Source organism: Ovis canadensis, chromosome 22 (genome assembly GCF_042477335.2).
Source record: "Ovis canadensis isolate MfBH-ARS-UI-01 breed Bighorn chromosome 22, ARS-UI_OviCan_v2, whole genome shotgun sequence".
NCBI classification, from domain to species: Eukaryota; Metazoa; Chordata; class Mammalia; order Artiodactyla; family Bovidae; genus Ovis; species Ovis canadensis.
The window spans coordinates 55,828,941-55,849,885 of record NC_091266.1 but is presented as its reverse complement, the minus strand read 5'-3'; the positions used below and the strand labels follow the sequence as shown (position 1 = coordinate 55,849,885).

Sequence of the window (20,945 nt, the reverse complement as noted above, 5' to 3'; positions counted from 1 at the left end):
TATACGTGTCACTTCTGGGAGGAGGCATTAACAGCTGACTCTCCACACTCTCTCCTCCCCTCTGGAAGCACATGTTGAGATGGTCACAGAGCTTCAGTCTGTCTGGGTCCTGAGTGGCTACAATTCTATGTGTAACATAAGCAAGAAACAACCATTTTTGGTTTTAAACCACTGAGATTTATATTCAAAGGTAGCCCACATAAGCTGACTAGCAGGGAGACTTGCCCTATTAAATCTCAAGTCTTCATAAAGCTGTAACAATAAAAACACTGCCACGTTGGTGCAAAAATAAGTAGACTGATGCATGGATCAGAATAGAGAGCTGATTAAAAGACCCTTCCTTGAGTGGACACAAGATATGCCAGAGGTTGTGTTACAGATCAATAAATAGTTTGGGAAAGATAAGTCCACAGGGACAATAAAACTGGACCAATCCTGGACACTATTCACCATCAACAGCTCCAGATGGATAACAGACCTAAAAGAGACCAATGAAATGGAAGAGCAATTAGCAGATGACACAGTCTTAGGAGTGGGAGATAAATCTAAAAAGCCACAAAAAGTACTAACCATAAAGGGAAAAACAGATGAAGCTGACTACACTTATTAATGAACATTTGTTTTTTCCAAATATGCAATAAATTCCAGATTGGATGTTGGTTTGACCACATCTATAAAGGATATTGGTAGCAGATGGAGGAAATCTGAAGATGGTTTGCATACGCCATGTGATGAAAATTCATTGAAATGCAAAGATGGAAACTGTTGACTGAACTTGCATTTTGATCACTCACACACACACACAACACACACACACACAAATGCAACTCAGTAGACTATGCACTGAGATGTTCAGGCTGATGACTTCTAGGCAGTAGAAATACAAAGTTCTTTTAAAAAAAATTGTTTGCATCTCTGTATAGCCTAACTTGCTGCAGTATGCATGTACTGCTTCTATGATAATAAAACAATTATTAAAATAAATGAATGAGTAAGTAAATGAAACAATGAATACACAAACTGTGGGAGGCTAAAACCAACACATAAAGATAATGAAAAAGACAAGCACAGAGAGGGAAAAGATGTTTGCCTCACAAATAAACAACAAATAACTAATATGGAGAATTTGTTTACCCCTGTAAGTCAGTGATATAAAGGCAGACAACCTATTTGAAAAATCAGCAAAATACATGAAGAGTAATGTCATATAAAGAAGGACTCTAAATTGCATTAAATTTATGAGAAGATGGTCCAGCTCATTAGTCATCTATAAGAAACATATCACAACCCCTGGGAGCTACTGTCACACCCTCCAGATAGGCAAAAATTAAATTCTGATGATGCCAAGTCCTGGCAAGGCTGTGGGTGATGGGCGTCCTCATAACTTGCTGGCAAAAATATATATATGTAAAGTATGACATTATTTGTTAAAGCCACAGATGAGCAAATGCCCCAGAAATCTCATTGCCAGGAATACATCTGAGAATTATTTTTGCAGAAAAGAGTTTATAGCAACACTGTTCATAACTGGTCCAAACTGGAGATGAGCCAATTTTTCATTAACATTAAAATGATTTTTTAAAACTATGGTATCGCCATGTCTTGGAATACCATAAAGCAATGAACATGAATAAATTCCTGTTACATACATCAATAAACAGAAGAACCTCAAAAACAGTGGTGAGCAAAAGTAATGAATCACAAAAATACATTCTGTATGACTCCATCTAAGTTCAAAACCAGGCAAAACCAAGTAATATATTATTTAGGAGTGTGTGTGTGTGTGTGTTTGTAAAACTATCTAGAAAAGCAAATAAATTAGTTTTAAAGTTTCAAGACAATGGCTACAGTGTGAGTAAAAACAATAAGCCAGGAGGTATGGGCAGGGGCAGCAGGGGTTAGATAGGATTTCTAAGACTATAGTTAGAGTCCATATTTTAATTCCAGTGGTGGGTACACCAGGGTCTGTTTTTCATTACTACTTAACATTTCTTGATATTATTTAACAATAACAATAATATCTGTCTGTATTTGTGTGTGTGTGCTCAGTCATGTCCAACTCTATGTGATCCCATGGACTGCAGTCTGCCAGGCTCTTTGACCATGGAATTTTCCAGGCAAGAATACTGGAGTGGGTTGCCTTTCTTTCTCCAGGGACCTTCCTCATCCAGGGATTGAACCCACGTCTCTTGCATCTCCTGCATTGGCAAGCAGATTCTTTACCATTGTGCCACCTGGGAAGCCTTAATAATATTACATAATATTATATAGATATTAATTATTATAGATCATGTTTCATGTGTGATTTTGTACATGTCTTTCATGGTTAACTAAATTATCCCTATAAAACAACAGCAGGATATCAAGAAATGTATACAGTCCAGGAGGAAATGCAAAATTAAAACCAGTCACCAAACTGTAATAGTCGCTGTAACAGAGACTATAGAGCTATTCACTTGGTCATCAAGCAAGTCAGGCCGTTGAAAGAAGAACAAGTTCAAGTACCCAACTCTGGTCTCCTTTCTCTGTGAAGCTTGACTGTAAGAGCTCTGTGTTTCCAGGCAGGTGCTCTGCATGCCAAGGCTACATGTGCTGGCTCGAACAGCTTATGAGTGAACCTGAAGTCCTGGATTTGGTTTTAGGAGACGCCGAGTATCATGATCACGCAGGCTATAAATTGCATTTTTATGATGACAGTGATTGTTTAACCAGAAAACAGAAGCAATGCGCCTGAAGAAAAAACAACAAAGGAAGCCTAGCCAAACATCACCTCATTATTCAAGTGCAATGAACTCTGACTAATACTTAATTACAAGAGGCGCGTGGAGGCTCTGAGCAGAATAAGACATGGCACTCTCCCGAGGCACTTGATTGATTTCTCAGATTACAAAATTCAAGCCACTGAGAATTCTGAAAACATTGATTTAGCAAGAGTGAGCCCAGGGAACACTCAAGGCTTCTAATGGGAATAAATACAGAATAAATGAAACTGGCCAGGCTGCCTGTTACAGATCTTATACGAGAACGGATTTCAAACTTCGCTGATATTTTATTGTTCTAATGTAGCTGTTTCTTAAAGGGGAAAAGACAGACCTCCTCCCTTTTATTCCTGTTCAGTGCAGCAAAGGCCTGCAACTCTGTGCCATCTGTTGTGATGTTCTGCATCGTTTGCATAGCTCAGAACTATGCTAAGCCAGGACTTGGATTATTTATTTTTCTTTGAAAAGTATTACCAAGGAAGCCTGCCCCACACATATGAACATAAAATAGTTTGGTTACCAAGTTTTCAAGGAAAGAAATAGCTTCTTCCTGCATGAATCATCAATGGGAGATTTCTTTACTAATATCTTAAATTAAATATCAGATAGATTGATAGTTGGGCAAAAGCATTAGTCGCTCAGTCGTGTCTGACTCTTAGCGTGGCAACCCCATGGACTGTAGCCCACCAGGCTCTTCTGGCCATGGAATGCTCCAGGAAAGAATACTGGAGTGGGTTGCCATGCTGTTCTCCAGAGGGTTATGCAAAGTCACATCAAAATGCCTAGGTTTGAATCCTAGCTTCACTGCTTACCTGCTGTGACCTGGGGCAAGAGACTTGACTCTCTGGGTCTCACCTGCAAAATGGGATTAATAAGAATATCTGCCTCCTGAGATTTTCCTAAGGACTAAATAAAATAATGCATGTAAAACATTTGGTGTTTGTCCAGAATATAGTAAAAGCTCAACAAACAGCTGTATAAAGTCAGTAGGAAGACCCAATGCTTAGTTCAAGATGCTCTATAGGAGACTGAATTTCCTCTGAGTCCCCACTATTGCAAACAGCAAGCTTAAATTTTATCCTCATGTCCACACCATTTGACAGTCTGCTCATGCCATCTGAACACATCCTGCATTTATGAACAGAAGCTTGGGCCAGAAATAGTTCAACAGTTCCCATATTCTCTGTGGTTACCCACATGAGAAAGAGAACAATTTCTCCCCAGGACAAAAGAGCCCTTCCCCACGTGATCAAAAATTACTTCTAGGAATTTTTATAAAAGCAGGAGTAATAAGAAAGGTGCTTCAAGCCTGGTGGCAGGGAAATATCCTAGTTTGTCTTTTAATAAAGGCTTGGGGCTTTCCTGGTGGCTATAGTAAAGACTCTGCCTGCCAATGAGGGAGACATGGGTTTGATTCCTGGTCTGAAAGTATCCCACATGCTGAGGAGCAATTAAGTCCATGCACCACAACTTTTGAGCCCATGAGCCTAGAGCCTGTGCTTCACAACAGGAAAAGCCTCCGCAATGAGAAGCCCTGCAACTGGGGAGCAGCTCCTGCCTGATGCAACTAGAGGAAAGCCCACGCAGCAGTGAAGACCCAGCACAGCCAAAATAAATACATTTTTTTTAAATTTTTTTTTTTAAAGAAAGCCTTAAGGAAGCAGTGAGATTCTGGAAGTTAAAGACTGAAGTATCTTCTATTTGTTTCTGGAAATAGTCACAGAAGGGAGTGTTATTTCCTCACAGTGCTCACCACTTTCCTAAGGCAAGGACGGGAAAGGGCACCAGCCTGCAGAAACAACAGATCTGGGGATAACTACACCCTTAACTTGGTTCACAGGGCCAGTTAGTCATCTGCAAGAGTCCCTGCTTTACTGTCTTTACCACCTTAGAAGACCTTGAGGAGAGATGCTGTCTTATTCACCTTTGTAGCCTCAACACTTAATTTAGTGTCTGGAACCCAGGAGGCAATCAATAAATGTCTCCTGTGTGAATAAAGGAGAAGTCAATAGCCTGCTCAGGGTCTCTGCTGGAAGTGATAGGTATAGGACTCCAGATTCCATCCATCCATCTATCTATCCATCTATCCATCCATTCAGGCAAACAGGTACTAAGTTAGTCAGACCTCTCAAGTCCCGTGCTTTCTCCGCCTGCCACAGTGACACTCACTGGGTCTTAATTTTAATGAGGCATTTGCCAAAGTCATACCTGAGAACTTTACCAGAGTGCTGTTTTGGTAGCTGGCTGAAAAAGCAACTAAAAAAGTATGGATGCCAACCTAACCAGGAGCCCTTGGTCTTATTTCTATCTAAAGTCTTCCTGGATGATTTGGGTAAGAGATTGAAAAGGGAGGTGCCAAATACAGCCCCTGTGATGTGAACTAGAAGTCAAAGTTCTTTCTATCCAAGCAGCTCCGCATGCCCTGGGTACAACGCAAAGACAATATAATATCTGATTCAAACACTAAGGAAAAAGTAGATTGGGACCAGCTCACCATCTGGAAGTTTCTATATTATTCAAACCAGTCAATCCTAAATCAACCTTGAATATTCATTAGAAGAACTGATGCTAAAGCTCCAATACTTCGGGCACCTGATTAGAAGAACCAACTCACTAGAAAAGACCCTGATGCTGAGAAAGATTGAAGGCAGGAGGAGAAGGGGATGACAGAGGATGAGATGGTTGCATGGCATCATTGACTCAATGGACATGAGTTTGAGCAAACTTTGGGAGATGGTGAAGGACTGGGAAACGTGGTGTGCTGCAGTCCATGGGGTTGCAAAGAGTCAGACATGACTTAGCAACTGAATAGCAACATTTTACTCAGGTCAACTACAGTATGGAGTCATTTTTTTTTTTTTTTCAAACTAACTAGGAGAGTAAAGGTTGGATTTGGGTTTTCCCTTTTCTTCTCTAGAGGCAAAGATCAACGCTTTGCTGCTGCTGCTGCTGCTAAGTCACTTCAGTCGTGTCCGAATCTGCACTATTTGGATTCTATTTGGTTTTGGAGTCCTGGGTTTGTTTCTGCCTTTCTAGAACTAATCTCATTCCCTCCTGTCCCTCAGATTTGGTGCTCAGTGTAACTACCAGCCTCTGGAAGGTTATCAACATTCCCAACACTTCCAGAAGATAGGTTTGAGGGTCCTATGCTGCCCAGAGCGGGCAGGCAGAGCTGTCTGCTATGGATCTAGGGGTGTGTAGGTGCTGGGGACAGCAAGCGGAATGGCCAAGTCTAGGTCACAGCTCAGTCCACTGCACTGGTCCTCTCAGACCTTTCTCTCTCCACCTCTGTGATTCTCAAGGAGTCTCACATCCTCATAGGCATGAGGAGGCCCCAGGTACACAGTATCCAGGTTACTGTCGAGGACAGGCACCTTTAATACCAGCAAGTTACTTAAGGCGAGTCCACTCAAAACCAAGAGCAAACTTTCATATTAAAGAGTGCAAAAAAGCTTTTATTAAGATTCAACTCAAAAAATTCAAACTCATAAAAATAAATTAATTTTATCTTATAGTTAATAAAATGTGAGTTGTAATTGCAATTAAGCTAATTTTTAGAACAAAAGCAATCAAATTTCCATGGTTTTTTATGTGCGTGTGTTAGTCGCTCAGTCGTGTTCAAATCTTTGCAACCCCACAGACTGTACCCCACCAGGCTCCTCTGTCCATAGGATTCTCCAGGCAAGAATACTGAAGTGGCTTGCCATTCCCTTCTCCAGAGGATCTTCCCAACCCAGGGAATGAACCCTGGTCTTTTGCACTGCAGGCAGATTTTTACCATTTGAGCCACAGGGAAGTCCCGTTTTTTAATATAATTAAAATAAAAATTTGTCTTTAGTAGCTAAGTCGTGTCCAGCGCTTTGCAACCCCATGGACTGCAGGATGAGACTGCAGGACACCAGGCTTCCCTGTCCTGCAGCCATAAAATACAACACGTACCCCTCAAAATCACCAGGAGGATCTTTTTGAACAAAAATAGTAGTAGTATTCATTAATTTTTCTCAGCTACATCTCATAATTCGTTGACATTCTTATCAGTCTCTTCTGAAGCAACTCTACTGACCTCATTCTACTGCGTTTGCCTCCCTCCAGGTGTTAACTGGTCTCATTGTCTGACCTGGAAGGCTCTGCTGCGTCACTTTCACTGACTTCATGAAAGCCTGCATCTTTCTCAAGACATGCAGTTTGACTCCATCATCCACTTGCAATGCGTTTGTGTTGTATTTTCATATTAAAACACCCAATAATCAGAACTGAGCAAGAAGGAGGAAGGAAAAGGAACAGATGTTTGAGAGCAGGTTAATCTGAGAGACGGTCAGTTCATTACTCTGCATTTCCTTCCATGGCATATTGACTTCACCTTTCCTGTGCAACTTCATAACCTTTGTAAAGAATCAGATAATAATGTGAATGCTGAGAACCCCAATGTCTGCACCCTTCTCAAATGCAGTGGAGCTTTGTCTACACCATATTAATTATCAGAAGAGAGTTTTGCAGGTGAGATCCCAGCTTCCTACACTGCAGCATTCAAAGACTTATTCCTGTATTGATTCCATCAGCTCCAGCTTTTGTCACTCAGCTCCTTGAAGAGATCTGGAAATCAACACAGCGATATGCCTTTCCAATCACTGATGCAAGCCTAAAGCTTTGAGGAAATGAAGCTCAGAGGTGAGAGCTGGTTGGTGTTTTGCAGTGCTAACATGGGTCATGGAATTGGTCAGTTGACTAACTTTCTTCTGAAAAAAAAAAAAAAAACAAGAAGGAAAAAGAAGCTGCAGCAGTCACTTGTTAATTCAGTGAAAAAACAGAAAACCCAAACTGCTTTCCTGAGAACAAGCACAAAAGTATGTGCATTTGGAATGCAGGAAATGATAAAATTCCTAGACTTCCTAAGATACTCTCTGATAGTCAATGGTGATAGAATGCAGATAGAAAATGTCAAAAACCTACAATTAAACCAGATTTCAATTTTCTACTCAGAGAAGGGATGATAATGTATTGCCCTGGTTTGGGCTTCCTTGTTTCATCCATTAGATAAAGAAGCTGAAAGGTCACCTAACCTCTGTTATTGTTGTCCAGTTGCTATATCATGTCTGACTCTTTCGTGACCCCATGGACTGTAGCTCGCAAGGCTCCTTCTGTCCATGGGATTTCCCAAGCAAGAATACTGGAGTGGGTTGCCATTTCCTTCTCCAGGGGATCTTCCCAACCCAGGGATTTGAACTCAGGTCTCCTGCATTGGCAGGAGAATTCTTTACCAATGAGCCATGAGGGAAGTTCATCTAACTAGAGGCAGCCAGATATCCAAGTTTAGAGAAAGGTGACATTATTCCCTATGATAATGTAAGTTTTTGTCGATAAATAAGAATTTAGTCTGCCAGGATTTTGAAAAAATATGTAGGCTTCATGAGACATACACACACACACTCAAAACAATACCACCTGGCATGATAAGGTTGAGAGTTTTATAATGAAGCCATTATTTCAACAAATATTTATTCTGTTCCTCCTACATATCAGGTAAAATATTAATGTTCAGGTCTGAGATAATGAGACAAACTTTGGTTCTTGGCCTTATGGAACCTAGAAATAGAAATAATGACAAACTACAAAAAGTGTTAGGAAAGGAATAAGCAGGCTTTGGGGACAGTGTGGCTGATAAGGCCAAGGAGGGGGGCACCACTTTATGTAAATCAGAAAGATGAAAAGATGCCAGATACGCAGAGCATTAGAGAGGATCCAAGGTGGAAAATGGGCTTCCCTGGAGCCTCAGACAGTGAAGAATCTGCTTGCATTGCAGGAGACCTGGGTTCAATCCCTGAGTCAGAAAGATCCCCTGGAGAAGGGAATGGCAACCCACTCCAGTATTCTTACCTGGAAAATTCCATGGACAGAGGAGCCTGGTGGGCAGACATGACTGAGCGACTAATACAAGGTAGAAAACAGCAACGGCAGCCTCAGGGAGGGCGAGCTGGAAACAGTCAAGGAACTGTCGAGTCAGTAGGTTGGCATGGAGCACGGTTGAGATGAAGCTAGAGGATTAGGCAGGGGCTAGATTTTTACAAGGCTTTGTGGAACATGAAAATTCACTTGACTTTTATTCCAAGAGTTGAAATTTTATGCTAAGACTTTGAAAGAGAAGAGTAGCAGAAAATCAATTCGTTGCTATGTGAAAGACCAAGCAGTGAAATAAAAGAAGGAAGACAGAATAGGAGCCCACTGGTCTGGACAACCGTATCAGTGGACAACAACTGACCTCTGGTCATCTTGCTATGTCACAGTGTCATTTCAAATGCCACTTAAATGTAATCACAATCTACAACTTGCTTATTTTTCAAGTTAAAATAAACGCTATGTGAAAGTCCTCATCAATTACTAAGTTGTTCTTAAATATCCTTGAGATTTACTAATAAATATGTAGACAGTATGCAAATTTTTCTTTTTGGTCTAGTTTTTTTTTGAAATTGAGCTTAAATTAATACACAGTGATATGCACAGATCGTTAAGTCCTAAAAAGCACAGACATTCTTAGAAGCACTCCCCCAACCCCTGCTAAAGATAACATTTTAGCCTTTCCTAGTCAGCCCTACCCTTATCTACAGCCCCTCCCCGATCATAACAATCACTCTGATTTCTACTCCATGGACTAGTTTTGCCAGTTCTTGAACCTCATCTACACAGAATGCTACAGTATTTATTTTTTGGTGTCTGGCCGTCTCTTCCTATATGCTTTTGAGATTCAGCTCTATTGCAACATGTATTTGTAACTTGTTCCATTTTGCTATCTGTTCTCCTATTGAGAAACATTTGAACTGATTCCAGTTTAGGTCTCTTGGAGGAGAACAGGAATACAGAGGATGAGATAGTTGGATGGCATCACCGACTCAACAGACATGAGTTTGTGCAAACTCGTGAGATAGTGAAGGATAAGGAAGCCTGGCATGCTGCAGTCCATGGGGTCCCAAAGAGTAGGAAATGACTGAGCGACTAAACAACAACAAAAGAAATAAAACTGCTAGAAACATCTGCACAAGTCCTCTTATGAATATGTGTTTTTCTGTTGGGTAAAAACCTAGGAATAGACCTGCTGAATCATAGGGTAAGTATACGATTGATTTCATAAAAAAAGACTCCCAACTTACAAAGTCATTATATCAATTTCTACTTCCATAAACAGCATATGAGAGTCCCACTTGAATCTACATATATCAACATTTGATGTTGTCTGTCTTTTTCAATTTAGCCATTAGTAAATGGCTGTGAAGTGGTATCTTAATAGGGCTTTAATTTGTATTTCCCTAACGAACACTCATCTAACACCTTTTCATATGCTTACCAGCCGTTCATGTTCTCTTCCTTTATGCAGTCTCTGTTTAGGTCTTTGGCCTCCCTTTTTATTAGATCGTCTTTCTGGTGCTTACCTGTAGGAGCTCTTTATATGCTCTGGATGTGAACGCATAAGTCTTTTGTGAGATATATGGATTACAAGTATTTTATTTCAGTAGGTGACTTGCCTTGTTACTTTCATAATGATATCTTTTGCAAAGCAAAACTTTTAAATTTTGATGAAGTTCCATTTATCTTTTTTTGTAATTGTTGGTGCTTTAATATTCCTTTTAAGAAGTCTCTGGGGCTTCCCTGTGGCTCAGTAGTAAAGAATCTACCTGCCAATGCAGGAGACACTGGTTCAATCCCTGGTCCAGGAAGATCCCTGGGGAAGGGAATGGCACCCCACTCCAGTATTCTTGCCTTGAATTCCCCATGGACAGAGGAGCCTGGCAGGCTTCAGTCCATGGGGTCACAAAGGAGTCAGACACAACCTAGTACTGAACAAGAAGAAGAAGCAGCCTCTGACTGTCTCAGAGTACCAAAGACATTCTTCTACATTATCTTCTTGATTTAAGTCTTAGTATAGAATTTGTTTTGAATTATTACATATAGTGTGAAGTAGCTGTCAAGGTTAAATTTTTTCATGATTTTATTCAGGTTTTCTGGTCTATTGATTTTAAACTTTTACTTTTGCCACTGAAATGCCTTGGCACCTTTGTCAAAAAGTTTATTCCTATGTATTCATAAATTGATGCTACTGTAAATAGGACTTTTAAAATATGCATTTTCTATTATAATTGTTTCCTGTTATACAGAAATAAAACTGACTTTTATATTAACCTTTTATCCTATAACTTTCCAAAATTCAATTATTGATTCTAATATATTTTGTAGATTTCTTAGGATTTTCTAAATAAATAATCAAATTATTTTAATAAAATAAAAATTACTTCTCTGCCTATTACTTTTTTTTTTGCCTAATTGTACTGCCCAGAACAACCATCACAATTTTTAATAGATACAGTTTTATATTTTTACATAGATAAAATAATAAAATGAAAAATTATAGCAAATGGACATCCCTTTATGATGTTACCAAACATAAAAGAAAAGCTTTTGATCATTAAGTATGAAGTTACTAGTAGATTTTTCACAGATGCCTTTCATCAAACTGAAGAAGTTCCATTTTATTTCTACTTTAATGAAAGAAGAATTTTTGAAAATTATGGATGACTGTTATTTTTTCTATGTTTATTGGTAACATGATTTTTTCCTACATTTTGATAATTTAGTCAATAACAGTAATTTTTAATTTTTAAATCAACTTTGCATTCCTAGGATAAATTCCAATTCCTTTTTATTTACTACTGGACTTGACTTGAAATTTTATTAAAGAATTTTGTGTCTATGTTCATGAGAGATATTTGGCCTATAATTTTTCTTCCCTGCAATGTCTTTTTCAGATGCTATCAGAATTAGTCTATAAAGTTATCTGTATAGTCTTACAGAACCAGTTGGGACATGTTCCCTTCTTTTCCACCTTTTTTTTTTTTTTTTTGAAGTTTTGTGTAAGATTGATATTACTTCTTCTTAAATGTTTGATGAAACATACCAGTGAAACCATCTGAGCCTTGAGATTTCTTTCTACAGAAGCATTCAATTACAAATTCGATTCCTATTTCATCTTTAAATCAGTCTTAGTGAGCAGTGGTTTGCGAAGAATTTGACCATTCTACATACATTGTTGAATTTATTGGCATAAATTTTTCACAATACCCCCTTAATGTCTTTTTAATGTATTTAGAATCTATAGGAGTAGCTCATCCTTTTTTCCTGATATTGATAATGTGTTTGTTCTCTCTTTTTCTCTTGATTAGTCTTGCTGGAAGCTAATCAATTTTATTAACCTTAAAAATAACAATAAGGGCAAGTCCAATACCAGTTTCTCCCTCATGACTAGAACTAGAAATTCATTATCCAACAGTTGGCATCTATATCAATCCCCCAAGTATAATACCAACCATCTTGGACCATATGTACATATTATCCTTAAACTTGATAGAATGTAGCTAAAGCAAATTTTAAAATTAGCATATTTTAAAAGCTCAGTGATACAATCCTCACAGTAACATTATGAAATATTATTGCATCCATCTGAAAGATGAGAAAACCAAAGCTTAGAAAAATTAAGCAACTACCAAGGTCATGAAAACTAATTCGGATTCACAGTCATGTTCTTCTGATTCTAACACCCATGAACTTTCCACTCAACCATGAAGTTTCCATGAACAAATGATTCAGGATTATATTATCAACACTCGAGCAGCCTACCTTTAGAAAGGTATTGTCCTCATGAAACTGGCCTAAATGCAGCCGGAAAAAGGAAAGTAACAAGAAAAAATGTCCCTTGTTTTGTTTTTTTTTTTCACATGGCCAAGAAGCATCACATAGCGCTGAATAAAATGTTACTGTTGATGAAAATTACAGAAAGCTATATTTTGGCCAAATCTACATGAATGTAGTTTTTTGGTTTTTTGTTTTTTTTAACTTATTGATGATCAATCATTTTCCTACTGGGTTTCTTCTCTAAATTGCCAATTGTTTATTTTTTAATAAAATTTTTAACCTTCACTTCAAAAATTATGATTGATGAGGCTGGGAAATGTCACTTACAAGATTATGCCATGCTATATTTAATAAAAAAAATCATGCCATTTCTGTTTATCTAATAATGGGTCCTCATAGAGCTATGCTTTCTCCTCCGCCTTGACATTTATTTCCTTAGTCAAGAAATACTACAGTTCACAGAGATATACTGCAGCCATGAAATTAAAAGATGCTTGCTCCTTGGAAGAAAACTTATGACCAATGTGGACAACATATTAAAAGGCAAGAGACATTACTTTGCCAACAAAGGTCTGTCTAGTCAAAGCTATGGTTTTTCCAGTAGTCATGTATGGATGTGAGAGTTAGACTATAAAGAAAGCTGAGTGCCAAAGAACTGATGCTTTTGGAGAAGTGGTAGTGTTGGAGAAGACTCTTGAGAGTCCCTTGGACTGCAAGGAGATCCAACCAGTCCATCCTGAAGGAAATCAGTCCTGAATATTCATTGGAAGGACTGATGCTGAAGCTGAAACTCCAATACTTTGGCCACCTGATGTGAAGAACTGACTCATTTGAAAAGACCCTGATATTGGGAAAGATTGAAGGCGGGAGAAGAAAGGGATGACAGAGGAGGAGATGGTTGGATGGCATCGCCAACTTGATGGACATGAGTTTGAGTAAGCTCCGGGAGCTGGTGATGGACAGGGAGGCCTGGCATGTGCAGTCCATGGGTTTGCAGAGTTGGACACGACTGAGCGACTGAACTGAACAGAACAAAGATGTAGAGAACAGATTTGTGGTGGTTGGAAAGAGCTGGAGCCTGCTAACCACACTGGCAGCCACATAGGCAGGAGACTCTGTGCCAGGCAGCTGTGAGGGTGCCAAGGTCACCTGGGCTCCACCCCTCCTCTGCCTTTACCATCTACAGGTAAGGATTAGTTCAATTCAGTTCAGTCGCTCAGTCATGTCTGAATCTTTGCGATCCCATGGACTGCAGCACACCAGGCCTCTCTGTCCATCACCAACTCCCAGAGTTTACTCAAACTCATGTCCATCGAGTTAGTGATGCCAACAGGTAAGGACAGTGCTTTCTGAACAGGAAAGACATACAGACTGCCTCTAGGGGAAGAAAAAGTCAATCCAAGTGAGTGTTACAGATGCATGGAAGAATTTTTGAAGACTCTGGAACATGAAGACATCATTTACCAACAATCAGGGTAGTCTAGCGGTGGTGGTAGTTTAGTTGCTAAGTCAGGTCCGTCTGACTCTTGCAACCCCAGAGACTGTAGCCCATCAGGCTCCTCTGTCCACAGGATTTCTCAGGCAAGTGTACTGGTGTGGGTTGCCATTTCCTTCTCCAGGGGATCTTCCCAACCCAGGGATCAAACCCATATCTCTTGCATTGCAGATTTATTCTTTACTGACTGAGCCACTGGGGAATCCAATCAGGGGTCTAACTGTTTGTAATGTTGGGGACGAGATAAAACATCGAGGACAGCCACATGGCAGTGAATTTTGTGGTTATTGTTACCATATGAAAGCTTTTACCAGTTAGTTTCTCAGCAGCAATTGAGAAAAAAAGGGCACATATGCGCTGGATGCATGAAAGAAACTAAATATACTTTTACAAAGTCATGAGGCTTATACATTCCTGTATTGGGCCGAAGGCCTCCAAAGCACCTCTTCTCTCCTTGGGAAGGTGCCAGCTCCTCTGCAATGAACTTGCACTGCTAGCCTGTGCTACTGCAAATCCCATCTGTCATAAAGAGACTGAAGGAGGCTGAGACTGAGAGAGACTGACTCCGACTGGTTAGGACAACCATCCCAGCCCTACTCAGAGGCTTCCTTTGCATCTCAAGCGACTGCCTCCCTAAATCATGTTATTCACCTCAAGAACTGAGAACTGTGCTTCAGCTTTAGCCACCATCCAATAAGGAAAACAATGGATGACTTGGCAGATAATGACTTCCAATCCCATGGTCTAAGCTCAGGCTATGTCTCTGGTGATTTGTACTTGGGCCCACGCTGGCTGACTTTCTGGCTGACTGCACTCCAGTATCCCTGCTGCTGTGAACTTTCTAGATGTGGGTGCAATTGTTCACCAACCTTCTAGGAAATGAATCTCCAGCAGGCCTCCCACTTCTCAGCCTGCAGCCATCAGGCAAGCGTGCCATGCTGTGGGCATTGATTTGGCCTTGTCCAGAAGCCTGGCTCAAGGGAGGCTCTTTGAAACACACAATGGTTTTTAAGAAGGATCTAAGTGGCATGCCGTAATTCTTAAATACACAGGAGGCCATGATCAGAGAAATCTTTTTTTAACTTTTTACTTTTGTTTTAAAAAATTGTAGGACAGTGAGTTTCTGAAGGTATAGATCTGTTGTTTAGTTGCTCAGTCATGCCTGACTCTTTATGACCCCCACGGACTGTAGCCTGCCAGGCTCCTCTGGCCACAAAATTCCCAGGCAAGAATACTGGAGTGGGTTGCCATTTCCCTCTCCAGGGGATCTTCCTGACTCAGGGATCAAACTCACGTATCCTGTATTGCAGGTGGATTCTTTACCACTGAGTCACCTGGGAACCCCAGAAAGATCTGTACATAGAATCAAATTAATACTGTAGGTGTAGACAGGAGAACCACTGCAAGAGGAGTATGTTGACTGAATATACTACACGAATCTCACAGCAAAACCCCTGCCCTGAAGGACATTATTAAGATGCAATAATCAAACACTCGTCTTTCAGTAGGCAACTCAACTGGATGCATCTATAGTCTGCTGTCATATAATGCAAGAAACAAACACATTTGAATCAACACACGTTGGCCAGATTCTGTTTTGTTTCGCTCTTGCTTTCCCATTGCTGCCAAAGGGGACAGAGACCAGTGTCTTCTGATCTTTCCCAGAGTCAGAGCTCAAGGGGGATTGGGCACTAAATCATCACATTTAATTTTCCCCACACCTTAAAAGGTAGGCATTACAAATCCCATTTTACAGATGAGTAAACTGAGGCAGAAACTCATGAAGCAATTTGCCCAAGAGCACATCACTGCAAAGTAATGGAGTGATGTCTGGAGACATCTGTCTGAATCTGAAAATAATTCTACTCTTTCTATCATAACTAATACTAAAGTGTTCTTAAGTATGAAATTATTTATGTAGAGAAATCTAATGATTACAAAAGCAAATTTATCATTTTTTACCCCATGATAGGTCTTAAAATGGCATTCTTTGGACAGTCAGCAATAGTTACAAAAATAAAAAAATAAATAAATGCTCCAATTGAATAAGTGGTTAGACCAGAAATCCAACAGTCTTAAACTTATCTAAGTGCCCTGGCTCTCTTCTCCACAGGCACCAAGATGATGGATGGGGATGCTTGGGGTTCTTCTGATGAGAATGTCCTCATGCACTCCTCCTTCCAAATTGTCCCAGACACCTCTGATTATGTAAGAGACACTACTTAATAATTATGCATTAGGTACTTTCCTTAGTTGTATATGTCAGGCTTGTAATTAAGTGTCTATTTGAGTAGTAATTTGTTTAATGTCCACAGCTGTCCATCAGGGCTGCCAAGAACGGTTGTTGAAAATGCTCACTGCCCAAGGGCTCCCACCTGGTGAAGCACACCTGCTCTCACTGGTGATGCCCCGCACCCGGGACTGCATCTGCCGGGAGCAAGAGACGCCCTACCCTGATGGGCTTCAGGCACCATATGGCTCGCTGAGGCCGTGCTCTGGAAAGGCTGCGAGGACAGGAATGGTGTGTCTCCTCTCGCACCACAAGCAGACCTGGCACATAGTAGGTCTCCATGAAACACGGGTTGAATAAATGGCTAAATCACTAAAGAAATGCGCAAATGAATACTTTCTGAAATACTTACAGGGTATTTGGAATTCTACCTGAGATATTGTGACAAAGGCCAGATCATGAAATACGTGGCAGCATCCCACTTGTTCTTCTTTTTTGCTTTGTTCGGTCGCGTCATGCAGCATGTGGAATCTTAGTTCCCTGACCAGGGATCGAACCAGCACCCCCTGCTTCCCTGCATTGGAAGCACGGGATCTTAACCACTGAACCTCCAGGGAAGTCCCTCTGGATTTTATAGCTAAATCCTAACAATAGGAGGAGACAAACCTCTGAACATAAGACCAAGTACTGAAGTGACACGGGTAGTTCTTCACTGGGCTCCCTGGCTCTACGCACTCAGCAAATGCAAGTCACTTTTCTTCTTTTCCAGAAGAGAATAATTTTGAAAGAAAGTAAATGGACTCTTGTCTTATTTGTAAGGTGTGGTAAAGAATATCCAGGCCAGAAACCTGAACATTTGATCAAAAGGCCATATTAGTGAAGGACAAAAATATGAGCCATATATATATATATATATTTTTTTTTTAAGTTACTAATCACCATGGGATCTGAAGTCTGTCGAGTTTCGCCTAGCCTCTAGCTAGTAAATGAAACATAAGTAAAGCAATGGGTTTTTCCTCCCTTCTTCCCCTTCCTTCCTTGCTTTTGATGAAAAACTGTAGAGATTCTTATGGTCCGGAAAACTGAGGGAGATAATCCTATGAGAGAAAACCAATTAAAACTGAATCCATTTATTGGCAGAAATAAACACAAAGACACCCTCAAATAAATTTTAACTTCTAAATATGTTTGCTTACAAAAACAAGCGAAGACTCAGGAAGGCCAAAGCTCTGGAGTAAAGAAGCTCGTTGGTCTCTCCTCCCAGGAGTCCCCAGCTCCCAACCCCCAGGCCCCACTCCAGGCTTCCAGGCAGAAAGGACCCTCACCCACAGTGTCATCTTGGTCTCTGCAGGCATTATCAGGATTAACCAGCTCAGAGAGAGGATCTAGTCACAAAGCACCTACTGGGTGCTCAGCACAGTACAAGTGGCTTCACAGCCTTTATCCCTTTCAATACTCACCACATCTTTGGGAGTTTTTGTTTTTGTTTTTTTTTTACTTTAAGCAAAGCCTTGATTTTCAAGGCAAAAGTACATTTTTTTTTCCACTTTCTGTTCTTGGCATAAATTTCAATTATTTCCAATAGAACCAAGACCTCCTGAACCCCTTTCAGTGTCATCTAAAGCTTGAATTTCCTCAATTTCTGGGTAAAATATCCATTCACAAATAAGTTGTGCAATTCGACCACCCTTTCTGACTTCAAACTTTTCTTTGCCAAAATTAAACAGAACAACACCAACATCTCTATCATCTTTGTCTAGGACACTCCTACCTCTATGAAATGTTTTGCCAAGTCAGAACATGGAGCTTCCCTCCCATAGCACCCAGAAGGAAAAGCTATCTGAATGTTGGTTTTCACAAGGACTTTTTCCATCGGTGGTATTGTGTAATCGTAGACCCTGTACAGATCATAGCCCGAGGAACACACAGACCCCGTGGTTGGGGCAGTGGTGTGTTCCCAGAGCTGGGCAAAGCAGAGCCTCATGCCTTCCTCCTCCACAGCCAGGCCCCACCTGCTTGGGGGAGATGACTTGAGCCTCTTGAGAGCTGGGCAAGGCAGGCAGAGCATCAGCACAAGAGGGAGCAGGGGAAACAGAGCCTTTGGGAGGTATTTTTAAACCCTCTTTCAAAACTGATGACAGCGGCTGAAAAAGTATTCCATCACTCAAAATGAGTTCTGAAACCTCATCTCAACTATATCCCTTCATCTCTTAAAAAGTGAAAGAGAAGACTGAAAAGTCAAGTGTTTGCCATGAAATGACATTGCTGCTTAGAAGGAGAGCTGACCACATTATTCTAACAGCTCGGGTCCCTTTCTTACTCTAGACAAATGAAGGCAGGGGAATTCTGAAAACTCAGTGTTGGTGGTGAATTTGGAGTCCTGAACATCATGAGAAACGCTGGGCTGGAAGAAGCACACGCTGGAATCAAGATTGCTGGGAGAAATATCAATAACCTCAGATATGCAGATGACACCACCCTTATGGCAGAAAGTGAAGAGGAGCTAAAAAGCCTCTTGATGAAAGTGAAAGAGGAGAGCGAAAAAGTTGGCTTCAAGCTCAACATTCAGAAAACGAAGATCATGGCATCCGGTCCCATCACTTCATGGGAAATAGATGGGGAAACAGTGTCAGACTTTATTTTTTGGCGCTCCAAAATCACTGCAGATGGTGACTGCAGCCATGAAATTAGAAGATGCTTACTCCTTGGAAGAAAAGTTATGACCAACCTAGATAGTATATTCAAAAGCAGAGACATTACTTTGCCGACTAAGGTCCGTCTAGTCAAGGCTATGGTTTTTCCTGTGGTCATGTATAGATGTGAGAGTTGGACTGTGAAGAAGGCTGAGCACCGAAGAATTGATGCTTTTGAACTGTGGTGTTGGAGAAGACTCTTGAGAGTCCCTTGGACTGCAAGGAGATCCAACCAGTCCATTCTGAAGGAGATCAGCCCTGGGATTTCTTTGGAAAGAATGATGCTAAAGCTGAAGCTCCAGTACTTTGGCCGCCTCATGCGAAGAGTTGACTCATTGGAAAAGACTCTGATGCTGGGAGGGATTGGGGGCAGGAGAAGAAGGAGACGACCGAGGATGAGATGGCTGGATGGTATCACGGACATGATGGACGTGAGTCTGAGTGAACTCCGGGAGATGATGATGGACAGGGAGGCCTGGCGTGCTGCGATTCATGGGGTCGCAAAGAGTCGGACATGACTGAGCAACTGAACTGAACTGAACAGAACACACTTTTGGAGCATAAATGTAGCTTCAGTTGAGTCTTTATTCAATTAAGTTAACAGATCAATTAGCTCAATAAATATTTGGGGGCATCTATAGTGAGCCATTCACTGTGCAGGCCCTGGGAACATCTCAGTTCTCGAGATAATCAAGTCCCTGCTTTCATGGAGTGGACACAGATTTAAAAAAAAAAAAAACAGGTAAACAACCAGGATAATTACAGACTCAACTATGTGCTATGACAAGAATGCTGAGAAAAGTGTCAGAGTATTCAGAGTGGTTTTCCTGAACAAAGCCACCTTCAGGCTGAAATTCAAGAATAAGCAGGAGCTAGTCAGGGTAATACCTTGGTCTGGGTGCCCTCAGGACAAGACACTGAGATGGATTCAAGTGCAAGTAGCTGCCTAGGAAGATGATCCCAGTTAACATTGGTGGAAAGTGAGACAAGGATGGGCCGGAAGCCGAGAAAGCATATGACATCAAATAAGTTATTCTGTGGGCAGCAAGAGCTCCATCCCACAGGGGAACTCTTGGAGACACTGTAAAATACACAATCAGACCTCTCCCACCTAAGGGGCAAGGGAGCTGGGGTATTTATACACCATCTCCTGGAAATCGCTAGCCGAGGGGTGCTCTAGGGAGCAGGATAAGCATTCATCCCCTATGTGCCCAGTCTGTCCTGAGCATAGACAGACAGGGTTCTGGCAGCCAGCAGAAGCCTCAGAGAGAGAAGCAAGTATTGGTAGTGGAAACTGACGTGCAGGACTAGTAAGTCCTAAAGAAATATGAGTGGGCTCTGATAGCATTTGAGAGCTGTGGGAGAAGGGTAAGTTCAAAGCCAAGGAAGAAACAAACAAGAGTCTCATGTTGAGGGGGCTGTCAAGAGTTGGGCTCTGAAGTCAAAAGTCTGGGTTAAAGTCAGATGATTTAGGTACAAATGCCAGTTTGGGGACATGTTGGCTGTGCGACATTGAGAAAAATGATTATCTTCTCTCAGCCTCAGTTTCCTCATCTGGATAAGAAAACTAACAAGCAAAACCAATATAATATTAAAAAAAATGAGTTCTGACCTCAGAGGTATGTTGTGAAGACTCAAAGGGACAAGTCCTTTACAGCCACTAACACAATCCCTGACATGCTTGACATGATCAATAAATGATATCCTTTTGTATTATCATCAAAAGGATAGGGTTGCTGGAATGTAGGAAGTAGGGGTTTGGGGGAGGGGAGCAGGACATGAGGGGAAGAGGCAACAGGGGTCAGATCATACAAGGTCTGAAGACTCTGGATTATCCCTGAGATGAGCTGAAAGTCACTGCAGAGTTTGAAGCTATAGAGTCACCTGATATCATCATTCTAGAATGTCCTACTTGTCAAAGGGCTCAGTGGGCCTGCCGAGCAGGAGACAAGGATTCGATCCCTGAGTCGGGAAGATTCCCTAAAAGCAAATAGCAACCCACTCCGTATTCTTGCCTGGGAAATCCCATGGACAGAGGAGCCTGATGGACTACAGTCCATGGAGTTGCAAAGAGTTGGACACAACTTAGCAAC

The 20,945-nt window shown here is 41.0% G+C and overlaps 1 protein-coding gene and 1 pseudogene across 1 annotated transcript in view; both read right to left on the bottom strand.

Moving 5' to 3' along the window:
- PLPP4 (phospholipid phosphatase 4) overlaps window positions 1-20,945 on the bottom strand; it is a 146,104-nt gene that overhangs the window by 34,587 nt on the left and 90,572 nt on the right. The gene's annotated exons all lie outside the window — the stretch shown is intronic.
- Window positions 17,634-18,143, bottom strand: LOC138929806 (deoxyuridine 5'-triphosphate nucleotidohydrolase, mitochondrial-like; annotated as a pseudogene).